This window comes from Zea mays, chromosome 10, assembly GCF_902167145.1.
Source record: "Zea mays cultivar B73 chromosome 10, Zm-B73-REFERENCE-NAM-5.0, whole genome shotgun sequence".
NCBI classification, from domain to species: domain Eukaryota; kingdom Viridiplantae; phylum Streptophyta; class Magnoliopsida; order Poales; family Poaceae; genus Zea; species Zea mays.
This window is the reverse complement of record NC_050105.1, coordinates 67517321-67532830: the sequence shown is the minus strand read 5'-3', so window position 1 is coordinate 67532830 and position 15510 is coordinate 67517321.

Genomic DNA, 15510 nt, shown 5'->3' with positions numbered 1-15510 from the left:
CAGCGCTTCGTGGCTATAATTCACCGGACTGTCTGGTGAGGCCACGTCCAACGTCGACTTCACCACAGGGGGCCAACAATCGACTGCCACTAGGGTCAGAAATGGTCAGAAGATCAGAAACGGTTAGAGAAACTCAGCGACGGTCAGGTCGCATCAGACTGTCCGGTGCACCACAGGGGCCGGCGGATCCAATGGTCGACTGCTACAGACCCCAACGGTCGGCTGACGTGGCAGGTGCCGGACAATGAACAAAGCCATGTCCGATGCGCACCGGACTGTCCGGTGCGTCCGTCGACAGAAAGTTGCTGCTTTCTGTCCAACGGCTATAATTGTGGTTGGGGCTATAAATACAACCCAACCACCTCCATGCAGGATATCGAAGCCTTCCACTCTCACACATTCAATACAAGAGCAAAGAATCAATTCTAAGACATATTCAAAGCTTCCAATCTCCTCAAGTGCCACAATTAAGACAAGCGATCATTAGTGGTTAGTGACTTGAGAGAGTGTGATTCGTGTTTCTTTTGTTGCTCTTGTTGCTTGGTCATGCTTTCTTCATCTCCTAAACTCTTTAGTGACTTGTAAAGCTGGCAAGAGACACCTAAGTGTGTGGTGGTCCTTGCAGGGTCTTTGTGATCATTGAGATTAAGAGGAAGCACTTAGTAGGTCTATGTGATCGATTGAGAGAGGGAAAGGGTTGAAAAAGACCCAACCTTCGTGGCCTCCACAACGGGGAGTAGGTTCATTGGAACCGAACCTCGGGAAACAATCCGTTGTGTTCATTTGTGTTGATCATAACCGTTCGATTTGATTCTTCTCCTCCCCTCTCTCTCTAAGTTCTCTTGCTCACAATCTTTTGGGTTAGCTTCCAAAGTCATCCGCATTGATTGAGCAACTCATAACAAAAAGAACTCTCTTCCACACTCTGCATTCATTATAATTTGTTTCTAATCCTAGCCCCGGGTGAAGTTCGTGTTCAAAGTTTATAATCTACAGGTTACGCCTATTCACCCCCTCTAGGCGACTTTTAGCTTTCACTAGTGACAATCCAAAATATAATTTAGATTTTATGTCGTAGAAAATGGATGTCAATACGTGTAGACTAATAATATAAATATGAATTAAGTTTTATTCTAGACATTTCTATAAGAATGGGTTGTTTGGTATATGTTTTGGGTATATGTTTATTCATGTAATGGTGTATGTTTATTCATGTAATGGTGTATGTTTATTTATTTGGTGTATGTTTATTTTTGTATGTACAATATGTGAATCTATATTAGAAGCTGATTTCGTGGTAGAAGACCAAATACGTTTGAAGACGATCCACAGGACACCTTTGAGCAAGGCAAGTGGATTCTCCCTGAAAGGGAAATGACCTCAACATTTCCTATAATCGATTTTGGTGTTTTACGTCCATCACAAACATGGACTAACTAGTTTTCCTAGTTGTTATCTTTCTTAGGTGCATAAAGTTCAACATAAACATACAAAGAAAAAGAGTTAAGGGAATTCTACAAAGTTTGGAGCATACAAGTTTGGCACAACTTGTGGCTCACCGGACACTGTCCGGTGTGCATGGTAGAGGCCTCCGTGAACTGGCCACTCTCGGGTTTTCTCAGCGTGCGTCCGCTAAAATTTACTGGACTGTCCGGTGTGCCACCAGAATATCCGGGGAGCCAACGGAGCAACGATCAACTTCGCCCAACGATCGACTACTCTGACTGCAGCACAGTAAGCATAGCAGAAGTCAGTCTATAAAGTCAGAACGCACCGGACTGTCCGGTGTGCCACTGGATTGTCCGGTGTGCCGCAAGAGGACAGAAGACTTCAACTGTCAACAGCTCCAAACCCCAACGGTCGGCTGACGTGGCACGCACCGGATAGTGAACAATGTAGTGTTCGCTGCACCACCGGACTGTCCGGTGTGCCCATCGACAGCAATAACTAGAATAGTGGTTGGGGCTATAAATAACCCCCAATCACCACCATTCAAGCCATCCAAGCATTTCAACTTCTCCATTCAATAATAGAGCAAAAGAATACACTCCAAAGACACAATCAAAGCATCAAATCCTCTCCATGCTCCAAAATCAAATCAAGTGCTTAGTGACTTGAGAGAGGGTGATTTGTGTTTGTTTTGTTGCTCTTGTTGCTTGGTTGCATTTTTCTTCTCATTCTAATCTTTCTAAGTTCTTTGTAAAGCTAGCAATAGACACCTAATTGTGTGGTGATCCTTGCGGGGTCTTAGTGATCCGTGCGATTAAGCAGAAGCACTCGACCGGTCTAAGTGACCGATTGAGAGAGGGAAAGGTTGGAATAGACATGGCCTTTGTGGCCTCCTCAACAGGGAGTAGGTTTTTTGGAACCGAACCTCTGGAAACAAATCATCGTGTTCATTTGTGTTGATCTTCATCACTCGATTTGTTTCTCCCCTCTCCTCTCTCTCAAATTCTCTTGCTCATATTGTTTTGAGTTGGCTCCTAAAGTTATCCGCATTGATTGAGCAACTCATAGAAAGAGGAACTATCTTCCGCGCTCCAAATTCAAGATTATTTATTTGTAACCCTAACCCTGGGTGAAGTGTGTGTGCAAAGTTTATAATTTTTCAGGTTTCGCCTATTCACCCCCCCTCTAGGCGACTTTCACTCCCTCTGCATTTCTGTTTGTACCCAAATGATGCATACAATATTGTTTACTTTTGATATTTGCATAAATTTGATGGGTTTTGCCTAAATATGATTACCTAGAAATACCAACCCTATTCCTTGATTACCCTTGGGATAAATACTATGCTTAGTAATTGTGCTACTGCTCAACTTAATCATTATGATGTCAATCTTTAATGATATTGTTGTTTCGGAAAAGAAATTTGTATTATGATGATAACCTGATGGTTAAACAAGATCATTTTGTATTAAATGGAACATGGAGTGACCACCCAGGATAACAGTGCAACCATGAGTGCTATCATGGCTCTGGCTTTGGTAAATAGCTTTATAGACTTAGTGCTTAGCAACCCTACCTGAAAGATGGGCAAGAGCGGGCGGCAGTGGTTTGGTGGTAGCTCATGTTAACATGGGGTGGTAGTCTTGGCTAAGTTACCTCGCCTAGAGGGTCACCAATAATGATGTGGAAACCTTAGCGGGTGGCTTTGTACTAAGAATATTTTGTGAAAGCTTCATAATCGATCCCTACCCATTCACCTCGGAAGTGTTTACGGGTCCGTACAATCTAAGTTAGATGGGATAGATGGCTTGTGGGTAAAGTTGTACCACCTCTGCAGAGTGTAAAATTGATATGTCAGCCGCGCTCACGGTTAAGAGCAACCTGGACCCTCACATGATAACTGAACTTAAAGATGGAGAATAAATCATGATCCGATGATTTTTAAATGGTTTGTTTAAGTGGTTTCTAATCATATGCTTATGATTAATTGGGAATTTGGGATACACTTACAATTAGTAAGTTAGGCGTTGTTAATAAAATATTGACAACTAAAATGCTTACCGCTTAACCATAGCCTACCTTGTTAACCTTGCGTTACTCCTCCCACTTGCTGAGCCCCCATCATAAGCGAGCTCACCCCTTGCTAATTTTTTTTATCAAAAGTTGATGAGAAAGACTGCGATGATGGTGGCAATGAGTACTGAGTCTAGCGATGCGCTAGTCTTCTTCCTGTGAAAGATTGCTCATGTTATATCCGTTGTACTTTGATGATGAAACTATTTGAGACTTATAAGTCTGGATGATGTAATAAAGTTACTATACTCTCTCTTACGCCTTTATTGCATTGTCTTTTGATATATTATACTAGCGACATCAACATATGTGTGGAAAATGGATCCTGGCACACATATGCTATGCATTCGATTTTGTCCCTAAAACCGGGTGTGACAGAAGTGGTATCAGAACTATGCTGACTCTAGGTCGTTAGACTAGTTAGAAATGGAAAGCCTAGTCTATTCAAAATACGCTTATTTTGCTCTTACAAATTTATTTTATTAATCTTACCTCTTTAAAATTCAACTAAGGTGAACACTTTCTCTAGTAGATGGTGCGTACTCTCCAGACCACCCATGTAAACACCAACCATATCCCTCCACCACAGTAGGCTCCTTTCTACCCAGTGGTAGTGGAGGAAGTCCCTGTGGAGCTACATCACCTTCAAGTGAGGAATGGTGTAATCTTGGAGGACATTTCTAAGGAGATTTTGGCAACACCCACTCCATTGTCAGAGTCTGATGCCTTCGCTACGGGAGCTTCATCTTCTGCACCACATGTGTGGCAGAACCTCCCAAGTTATTGGGCCCACATGCACCTGCCCTTGTCTCAAAGACCTCAGACGGCTATGCATGTGCACTAGATAACTTAACAGGATCTGTCCGAGTGCCCCAAGGACCTCGGATAAACCACTTACAACCAGGATCGCAGGATTAAGTCAACACAAATCACACACCAACAAGTTGCAGCGGAAATCTTATTACCAAATTTTACAAGTTATATCAAGTTTACATTGTACACGATCGGAGTGATTACAAAAGTGATTCAAAGAAATAACTTTGAATTGTTATAAACTATTTGTAGTTTTGAAATATATGCTAGCTTAAGTGACCATCCTCAATAAGAAGTATAGAAGAGTTACTTAGACTTATAAGAAGGTCGTGCCCACCGGCGCTTAACACCAATCACAATCAAAGTGACTCGTTGTCACACCCGGATTTTAGGGATCCAAAACCCGGGCGCGAACATAATCACCAGGTGTGCTGGGACCAAGTCTCACACATATGATGATTCATGGCACAGGATCGAATGTCACATCTTTACTATATAACAGGAGTTCTATACAAAATAAATAAATAATTACATCAAAAGGAGACAACGGTCCAGCAACCCAAAGTTGACTGGGAGACGACGACCTAGATCTCTCTCACGAACTCATCGCAGCATCCTCCATGCGCCTCATCCTGCTGTACCTGTTCTTGACCTGTGGGGGGTGTGAGACAGCAAGAGTGAGCTCACATACGTTCATCGCTCAACAAGTTGTGGGGAATAATGTGCATGAACTCGCCAAAGGTGGGAGCTCACGTGAAGTGTAAGGCTTACCAAAGAGGATGGTTAGAGCTGAGCATTGCTTTTAAAGTTGGTCAAAATTTTATTAGCAATTACTAAGTATAAGTAAATACCAACCCAATTAAGTAGTAGAACAAAAGTAACAACATCACCTGCAATGCAATGCATATGGCAAATTGAATTTAAGTTCCATAATTTAATCATCAGAGAGTCCTGAGCTGCTCATGACCGTGAGCTCGGCTAGTATACCAGTTTTACACTCTGCAGAGGTGGTACCCTTTACCCACAAGTCATGTTACCCGTCTGCCAAGGGATCGCGACTTCCCATACACCTCTACCGAGGAGGCGAGGCAGGGTAACACTACGAGGCCTTTACAAAGTTCCACTAGCTTCAGAAAACCCGCTACAGTTTATAGGAAGCTCCAATGCAGGAATCCCTTGCAGGACCGCCATCGCAGCAAAATCCTCCCGAGGGCCTCCCTACACTGACCACTCCCCTACTGCCCTTGCCCCTTTCGGGTAAGGTAGTCTTCCACTAGCTTTCCTAATTAATCAGCCAAGGGCGTCCATAAACCCTTGTGGTGGCACGTGTTTCTCAAGTTAAGCTCTATGTTCCAATTAACATTAATGATCTTGACATGAACAGTAAATAACAACGAATAACAAAAGTATAATCATGAATAATGTGTATCTCAATGCCCAAAACCACATATAGCACTAGCAAGTACTACCCAAAAAGTTCAGTGGTAAACAAGGCATAAAGATAGACAAACTAGGGTAACCTATTAGGTCCCATCAAAATTAACCTATGCAGATCATTATGATTAATTAGAACATGAGTGGGTAAAAGAAGTGATCAAGGGCACAACTTGCCTGGCACTTGAGATTCCAGGTACCAACTTGCTCTTCAGATGACACGTGACCTCACTGCTAGTCGTAGCAATACAAACAAACATGTATAGGCAAAATTAACATCACACCAAACATAGGAATAAACTACATAATAATAATCTACATGTTGTAACGAGATCGTGGGTTCGAGAACTGCTAAATTCGGAGTTATGGTTACAAAGTTATGAATTTCCGAAGTTATTAAACACCTAGAATAGATTAATTTTAAATGAACAATTTTAATTCAAGTTTTATGGTAAAACAGTGTTACTAGTTGATAGATCATATTAAAACAAAATTATTACAACTGGAATGAATCCATTTGTAGCCAAAATGAATTAAATATGGATTTCACAAGTTTCTAGTATTGTTTTTGTATTAAAAATCATTTTCTAAAATATATTATGAATTTCCTCAGGCTTATGGACTGCGGACACCATTTTCCAGAAGCCCAGGGGGCTCTGCATAAATTCCAGGACTAAACAGTAATGGTCTTAACACTAACTTGGACGGCGGGTTAGTTTAAGAAAAGCCGAGGGGCCTATTTGCAACATCGCACGGCCGAAAGGGTACTGGCCAACTGGGGCCGCCCGATGAAGGATCAAGGGCCCAGATTAGATTCTGAATTTTAAGCGAACTGTTAAGCGTTGGTGGCCGCCCGATCCGAGATCTACGGATCGGAATTAAAATACCCAAGGTGGCATCGAATGCGCCCGATCCCCATCCAACGGTCCGGATCTTGATGAAGAGCGCCCTAACCCTAACCACCAGATCCCGATCGGAGGGCATATATTACACGTGATGGCGCTACACACAGGGTCAAATCTGACCGTCCAATAGCCGATCAACGGCCCACACAATTCTCCCCTACCCCTTCCCAGCTAGACAGCGGCGCCGCCCGATGTCCATGGTGGCGACCCCGTCGGAGCCACGCGGTCCGGCCGAGCAAGGCTCCCCCGACGTCAATCGAAGGTCCCCACGCACAATTAGAACAACGGCGAAACGGACTAGGTACTCACCGTAGTCAGAGACGGCGACCAGGGAGTGGTCCATGGCACCAGACGGACCCGCGGCGGAGCAGGTGCTCCGTTGAGCAATTCCTTGTTCTTCCGACGCCGGAGCTACCCACTGAGCCCATGGACGTCTTCCCCGCGCCATGGCAAAGCTCACCGGCAAAGATTCGAGGCCCCCATGGCGACCGAACTCCGATTTCCCCTAGCGGCCAGCCAACTTCTCCCTCTCGGTCTCTTCTTCTGTTCCCAGCGACTAGATGGCTCACGACGCGACGATGGCTAGGGGAAAGCGGGGCCGGATTTTATACTGAGGTAGAGTCCGCGTTCAGGGAGGCCATGGCCGAGAATCTCGCCGGCGCCGTTGCCCGAGATCCCTGGCAGCACAACCGGGTTCGGTTGTAACAAACCGAGCTAGAAGACGGCATTAGCGCAGTGAGGCAGACGGTGCGGTCCCACCGGACAGACAGAGCTGACGATGGAGGCCCACACGTCAAAGGCTGGCGCGAGGCGAGTGGCGGTTGGTGGCTGGCCGGGTGGGCCCGTGCGGCAGGAGCTCGAGCGTATGGAAAATGGGACCCACATGTCGGCACCATTTTCCCCCAAATTGGGCCGCCCGCAGCAGAGGAGAAGAGTTTAGGTGGGCTGGATTAACGGATGTGGCCCAGGGGAATAGATGTTCATTTTCTTTTTATTTATTTATTTTCCCATTTTCAGGATTCAAACTATGTTTAAATTCTTATTTCAGATTTCAAGGATCAAACAAATTATGATATGAATAATACTCCTACAACTTGCAATAATATTATTTGTTTACTATTATTATTTACTCTTCTCCCTATTGTTTAATCATGGAAGAAAAGGATGATTTTTTTGTTTTATATTTCTACTTCAAATTTGAATTCAAATCAGAGTTTCAAACTCTAGTCTAAATGCAACATTCAAAATATCGGCATGAATGCGAGGCATATATTTTTATATACTTATATATTTATTTTAATTATTTTATTCCTTTATTTAGTTAAAGGCTCAAGGCATGTCATGTATACATATTATGTTACTTATGAGTGTGGGATCAAATTTCAAGCTAACCCTGAAAAGTAATATCCACCATTTTACTTATTTAGAGTAAAACAATGTATTCTCTTTTACCAAGAATTACTTAATATTGAATATATTTTTATTTATGAGCATTCTTTAAATTTCATGAGAAGAATATCTTATCGTACTAGATGGATGATATTTCTATTTTATCTTATGTTTACTCTATTTCTTAGTGTTACTTCCTATAAAAGGACATAGAAGGAGCACATGAACTCCTAATTCATTTTTTTTAGGGTTTACAAATCCTACCCCCCTTAAAAATAATCTCGTCCTCGAGATTAGTAGAAAAGGGATGCAACCAGTTTGGTTTGAAATTTAGTTTCTCATTTGGTTTAGGAATCAAAAGTTTTGTTTCAAGTTTTTTTATACTCGCTAATAGTTGATTTGGAAAATATGGATATATATGTCTAGCCATCTATTATGTCAGATGAGGTATGATTATGGCAAGTATAGGTTGTGGCAAGGAAGAGTATAAGGAAGGACTTCATCCAGAACTGTGGATCTTGATTCCGGTGACGATTCAACTTGATCTTTGAAGACTTGAGTTGGTGCTTATCCTTTCTTGATGACGTTGATCCTCTTCGGTCTTCGTTTTTTGATGTTGTTATCCGAATTAGAGATATGTGGTTAAGGCAGTTTCGTAGGTAAACAAAATAGGTTAGTCGGTGGTTATGAGTTAAATAAGTTTAAACATAATCTGTCTTGTTGTTTTGCTTCTAGGTCGGGTTAGGCAAGTTATGCAACCCAACATGTAGGTCAGGTTGGTTGTATATGACCAAGTTGGTACAGTGCACCAATTTTTTAGGTTAAAACCTGACTATAGAAGTAGAGTCTAATCTATTTCGTCAAGATTAACTAGTCCAGTAAGTAACTCACTTTAGATTAGATCATATTAGGTTAGATGGGATCTAGATTAGATTGGTATGACTAGCTTGACTAGATAAGATCTAATTAATTTGCATTAGATCATGGTTGTTAAACTAGGGTGGATAAGTATGCTTATTAGGATAAGATGGATCCATAAAGATAAGATGGAATCTTTTAAGGTTAGTAAGATCTATTAGGGTATGATAGAATGTTTTCAGGATAACATGGATCTATTAAGATGAGATAGATCTTTAATGAAGGATAATCTAGATTTATTTAGTTATCTTATGAATTATATTTATGCCTATATGTATATGCAGATGTAATTGTGGACATTACTCCACAACTCATCACACTCAATCAAAGATCCAAATCAGACAAGTATCATAAGAACAAACACTCAAGTATAAAATATTTACAAAAATAGTTTTGATTTTTTTTCCTAAGAGTAGGTCTCCTATTTCTAAAGGTCACTTTAGATATGGGATCTCAAAGTGTGAAATCCAAGTTTGTCTTTAGAAGAAAAAGGTAAGAATAATCAGAGTAAAGCGGAAATAGATGAGAGAAGATTAAGATAAGTTTTAGAAAAGAATCAGAGTAGCAAAGGTAAGTAGGTAATGGTTGTCCAGTTCTATCTAGGTTTCGTCCTACAGTCAACATTCCTCTGATACCACTTCTGTCACACCCAGATTCTAGGGATCCAAAACCCGGGCGCGAACATAATCACCAGGTGTGCTGGGACCAAGTCTCACACATATGATGATTCATGGCACAGGATCGAATGTCACATCTTTACTATATAACAGGAGTTCTATACAAAATAAATAAATAATTACATCAAAAGGAGACAACGGTCCAGCAACCCAAAGTTGACTGGGAGACGACGACCTAGATCTCTCTCACGAACTCATCGCAGCATCCTCCATGCGCCTCATCCTGCGGTACCTGTTCTTGACCTGTGGGGGGTGTGAGACAGCAAGAGTGAGCTCACATACGTTCATCGCTCAACAAGTTGTGGGGAATAATGTGCATGAACTCGCCAAAGGTGGGAGCTCACGTGAAGTGTAAGGCTTACCAAAGAGGATGGTTAGAGCTGAGCATTGCTTTTAAAGTTGGTCAAAATTTTATTAGCAATTACTAAGTATAAGTAAATACCAACCCAATTAAGTAGTAGAACAAAAGTAACAACATCACCTGCAATGCAATGCATATGGCAAATTGAATTTAAGTTCCATAATTTAATCATCAGAGAGTCCTGAGCTGCTCATGACCGTGAGCTCGGCTAGTATACCAGTTTTACACTCTGCAGAGGTGGTACCCTTTACCCACAAGTCATGTTACCCGTCTGCCAAGGGATCGCGACTTCCCATACACCTCTACCGAGGAGGCGAGGTAGGGTAACACTACGAGGCCTTTACAAAGTTCCACTAGCTTCAGAAAACCCGCTACAGTTTATAGGAAGCTCCAATGCAGGAATCCCTTGCAGGACCGCCATCGCAGCAAAATCCTCCCGAGGGCCTCCCTACACTGACCACTCCCCTACTGCCCTTGCCCCTTTCGGGTAAGGTAGTCTTCCACTAGCTTTCCTAATTAATCAGCCAAGGGCGTCTATAAACCCTTGTGGTGGCACGTGTTTCTCAAGGTAAGCTCTATGTTCCAATTAACATTAATGATCTTGACATGAACAGTAAATAACAACGAATAACAAAAGTATAATCATGAATAATGTGTATCTCAATGCCCAAAACCACATATAGCACTAGCAAGTACTACCCAAAAAGTTCAGTGGTAAACAAGGCATAAAGATAGACAAACTAGGGTAACCTATTAGGTCCCATCAAAATTAACCTATGCAGATCATTATGATTAATTAGAACATGAGTGGGTAAAAGAAGTGATCAAGGGCACAACTTGCCTGGCACTTGAGATTCCAGGTACCAACTTGCTCTTCAGATGACACGTGACCTCACTGCTAGTCGTAGCAATACAAACAAACATGTATAGGCAAAATTAACATCACACCAAACATAGGAATAAACTACATAATAATAATCTACATGTTGTAACGAGATCGTGGGTTCGAGAACTGCTAAATTCGGAGTTATGGTTACAAAGTTATGAATTTCCGAAGTTATTAAGCACCTAGAATAGATTAATTTTAAATGAACAATTTTAATTCAAGTTTTATGGTAAAACAGTGTTACCAGTTGATAGATCATATTAAAACAAAATTATTACAACTGGAATGAATCCATTTGTAGCCAAAATGAATTAAATATGGATTTCACAAGTTTCTAGTATTGTTTTTGTATTAAAAATCATTTTCTAAAATATATTATGAATTTCCTCAGGCTTATGGACTGCGGACACCATTTTCCAGAAGCCCAGGGGGCTCTGCATAAATTCCAGGACTAAACGGTAATGGTCTTAACACTAACTTGGACGGCGGGTTAGTTTAAGAAAAGCCGAGGGGCCTATTTGCAACATCGCACGGCCGAAAGGGTACTGGCCAACTGGGGCCGCCCGATGAAGGATCAAGGACCCAGATTAGATTCTGAATTTTAAGCGAACCGTTAAGCGTTGGTGGCCGCCCGATCCGAGATCTACGGATCGGAGTTAAAATACCCAAGGTGGCATCGAATGCGCCCGATCCCCATCCAACGGTCCGGATCTTGATGAAGAGCGCCCTAACCCTAACCACCAGATCCCGATCGGAGGGCATATATTACACGTGATGGCGCTACACACAGGGTCAAATCTGACCGTCCAATAGCCGATCAACGGCCCACATAATTCTCCCCTACCCCTTCCCAGCTAGACAGCGGCGCCGCCCGATGTCCATGGTGGCGACCCCGCCGGAGCCACGCGGTCCAGCCGAGCAAGGCTCCCCCGACGTCAATCGAAGGTCCCCACGCACAATTAGAACAACGGCGAAACGGACTAGGTACTCACCGTAGTCAGAGACGGCGACCAGGGAGTGGTCCATGGCACCAGACGGACCCGCGGCGGAGCAGGTGCTCCGTTGAGCAATTCCTTGTTCTTCCGACGCCGGAGCTACCCACTGAGCCCATGGACGTCTTCCCCGCGCCATGGCAAAGCTCACCGGCAAAGATTCGAGGCCCCCATGGCGACCGAACTCCGATTTCCCCTAGCGACCAGCCAACTTCTCCCTCTCGGTCTCTTCTTCTGTTCCCAGCGACTAGATGGCTCACGACGCGACGATGGCTAGGGGAAGCGGGGCCGGATTTTATACTGAGGTAGAGTCCGCGTTCAGGGAGGCCATGGCCGAGAATCTCGCCGGCGCCGTTGCCCGAGATCCCTGGCAGCACAACCGGGTTCGGTTGTAACAAACCGAGCTAGAAGACGGCATTAGCGCAGTGAGGCAGACGGTTCGTTCCCACCGGATAGACAGAGCTGACGATGGAGGCCCACACGTCAAAGGCTGGCGCGAGGCGAGTGGCGGTTGGTGGCTGGCCGGGTGGGCCCGTGCGGCAGGAGCTCGAGCGTATGGAAAATGGGACCCACATGTCGGCACCATTTTCCCCCAAATTGGGTCGCCCGCAGCAGAGGAGAAGAGTTTAGGTGGGCTGGATTAACGGATGTGGCCCAGGGGAATAGATGTTCATTTTCTTTTTATTTATTTATTTTCCCATTTTCAGGATTCAAACTATGTTTAAATTCTTATTTCAGATTTCAAGGATCAAACAAATTATGATATGAATAATACTCCTACAACTTGCAATAATATTATTTGTTTACTATTATTATTTACTCTTCTCCCTATTGTTTAATCATGGAAGAAAAGGATGATTTTTTTGTTTTATATTTCTACTTCAAATTTGAATTCAAATCAGAGTTTCAAACTCTAGTCTAAATGCAACATTCAAAATATCGGCATGAATGCGAGGCATATATTTTTATATACTTATATATTTATTTTAATTATTTTATTCCTTTATTTAGTTAAAGGCTCAAGGCATGTCATGTATACATATTATGTTACTTATGAGTGTGGGATCAAATTTCAAGCTAACCCTGAAAAGTAATATCCACCATTTTACTTATTTAGAGTAAAACAATGTATTCTCTTTTACCAAGAATTACTTAATATTGAATATATTTTTATTTATGAGCATTCTTTAAATTTCATGAGAAGAATATCTTATCGTACTAGATGGATGATATTTCTATTTTATCTTATGTTTACTCTATTTCTTAGTGTTACTTCCTATAAAAGGACATAGAAGGAGCACATGAACTCCTAATTCATTTTTTTAGGGTTTACAAATCCTACCCCCCTTAAAAATAATCTCGTCCTCGAGATTAGTAGAAAAGGGATGCAACCAGTTTGGTTTGAAATTTAGTTTCTCATTTGGTTTAGGAATCAAAAGTTTTGTTTCAAGTTTTTTTTTATACTCGCTAATAGTTGATTTGGAAAATATGGATATATATGTCTAGCCATCTATTATGTCAGATGAGGTATGATTATGGCAAGTATAGGTTGTGGCAAGGAAGAGTATAAGGAAGGACTTCATCCAGAACTGTGGATCTTGATTCCGGTGACGATTCAACTTGATCTTTGAAGACTTGAGTTGGTGCTTATCCTTTCTTGATGACGTTGATCCTCTTCGGTCTTTGTTTTTTGATGTTGTTATCCGAATTAGAGATATGTGGTTAAGGCAGTTTCGTAGGTAAACAAAATAGGTTAGTCGGTGGTTATGAGTTAAATAAGTTTAAACATAATCTGTCTTGTTGTTTTGCTTCTAGGTCGGGTTAGGCAAGTTATGCAACCCAACATGTAGGTCAGGTTGGTTGTATATGACCAAGTTGGTACAGTGCACCAATTTTTTAGGTTAAAACCTGACTATAGAAGTAGAGTCTAATCTATTTCACCAAGATTAACTAGTCCAGTAAGTAACTCACTTTAGATTAGATCATATTAAGGTTAGATGGGATCTAGATTAGATTGGTATGACTAGCTTGACTAGATAAGATCTAATTAATTTGCATTAGATCATGGTTGTTAAACTAGGGTGGATAAGTATGCTTATTAGGATAAGATGGATCCATAAAGATAAGACTTTGTTTGCAGAAAAGCTTACTATGATTGGATCCTTAAAAATGCATTTTTACTTGTCAGGTTAGGTAAAGTTACCTGCATCTAGAGTTCTTTCTATCCTAGTTCAAGCACTTGGCCTATACTAGCCGTCTTTTTATCAACCCTTCAGTTCACTGGATTGCTACGTGTAAGTCAGTGACCAAGTCTTCATGCCCGAGAAGTAACAGCGATCTGAATCGATTAATACCCAGCTGGGGATCTCCAATCACACGACATATGTAGCACTTAACCCTTGCATATGTCAACTCGCCACCGGGTTTCTTAAGACCAGACTGGGTTCACGCCAACCGAGAGCACAGATACACCACCGTCCAGCCTCTTGCCATAGAGGGTACACGCTACTCTCGCCATCTCTCCACTCCCATTGTGTGTTGGCCTTTTTTGTATTAGTTTGCCCGAGGCAAAGCTTACCCATGATGAGGCATGTGACCAGTTAAAAGGTCCTCGATCATCAGGCCCACATCGGTACGGTCCTTAATCGACTCAGACGGAGACACTACACCGAGACTTCCTTCTCGTGTAAGTCACCCGCTTGGCCTCGGCTTTATTATTTAAAACCCAAAGTTTGGTACCTGGCAGAGGTACATCTTTTCCGATGTTGAACCCATCACGACCGTGATGGATCCACCATCAAGTTTTATTTTTGAAAACTTCCCATCCAATCTGAAGCATAACTTTTATTTTAAAACAAAATATTTTGTTTTTCTAAAGCAAGGATAAGCATCATAAAATCCTTTTTTATAAAAGGGTGTCAAGGGTAATCAATTTTCCAAGGAAGGAAATGCATCAATTGTTTAGCACACAACTCCTATCACCTAATGCATCATATAAGGTGATAAAGATTTTAAAACAGCAAGGAGGTGGCAAATGCACCGGGGCTTACCTGGGTAACACTAGGTTAGTGTTGTTAGACGTCGATCACTTGACGACCATCCTTGGTCTTGGCACTCGTTCAGTTTATCCATCTTCAGGTTCGTCTATCAGCATCACCATGCAGAGTAGTCCACCCGTTACGTCATCTTGGGGTCAACTTGGGTTGTCTTCCGCACCACGTGATTAATTAACGTACCTGAATGAAATGCATTATGCACATGAATGCATATAGACAGGAATTTCACAAACCTAAATAGTGCTACGCGATAACGAATTAAACACCTAGCGGCGAGGCGTTGTACAATTTCATACGGAAACACTAGTTATCGACATACGACTACGCGCAATAATCACAAAATAATAAACTATGCATACTAATTACAACACACACATTTCTCCTATTCAATCATATCTAATTTTATTATCAAGCAAGAATAAATTATAAACACACACTATCATCCTTAGTAAAATATATTTCAGAGGTCTAGTAAAACCTGGACTCGCTATTATTAAATGCCAACGACTTAAAATAGTTATATAAACAATCTAATTAACTCTTTAAACCGTGCGTCT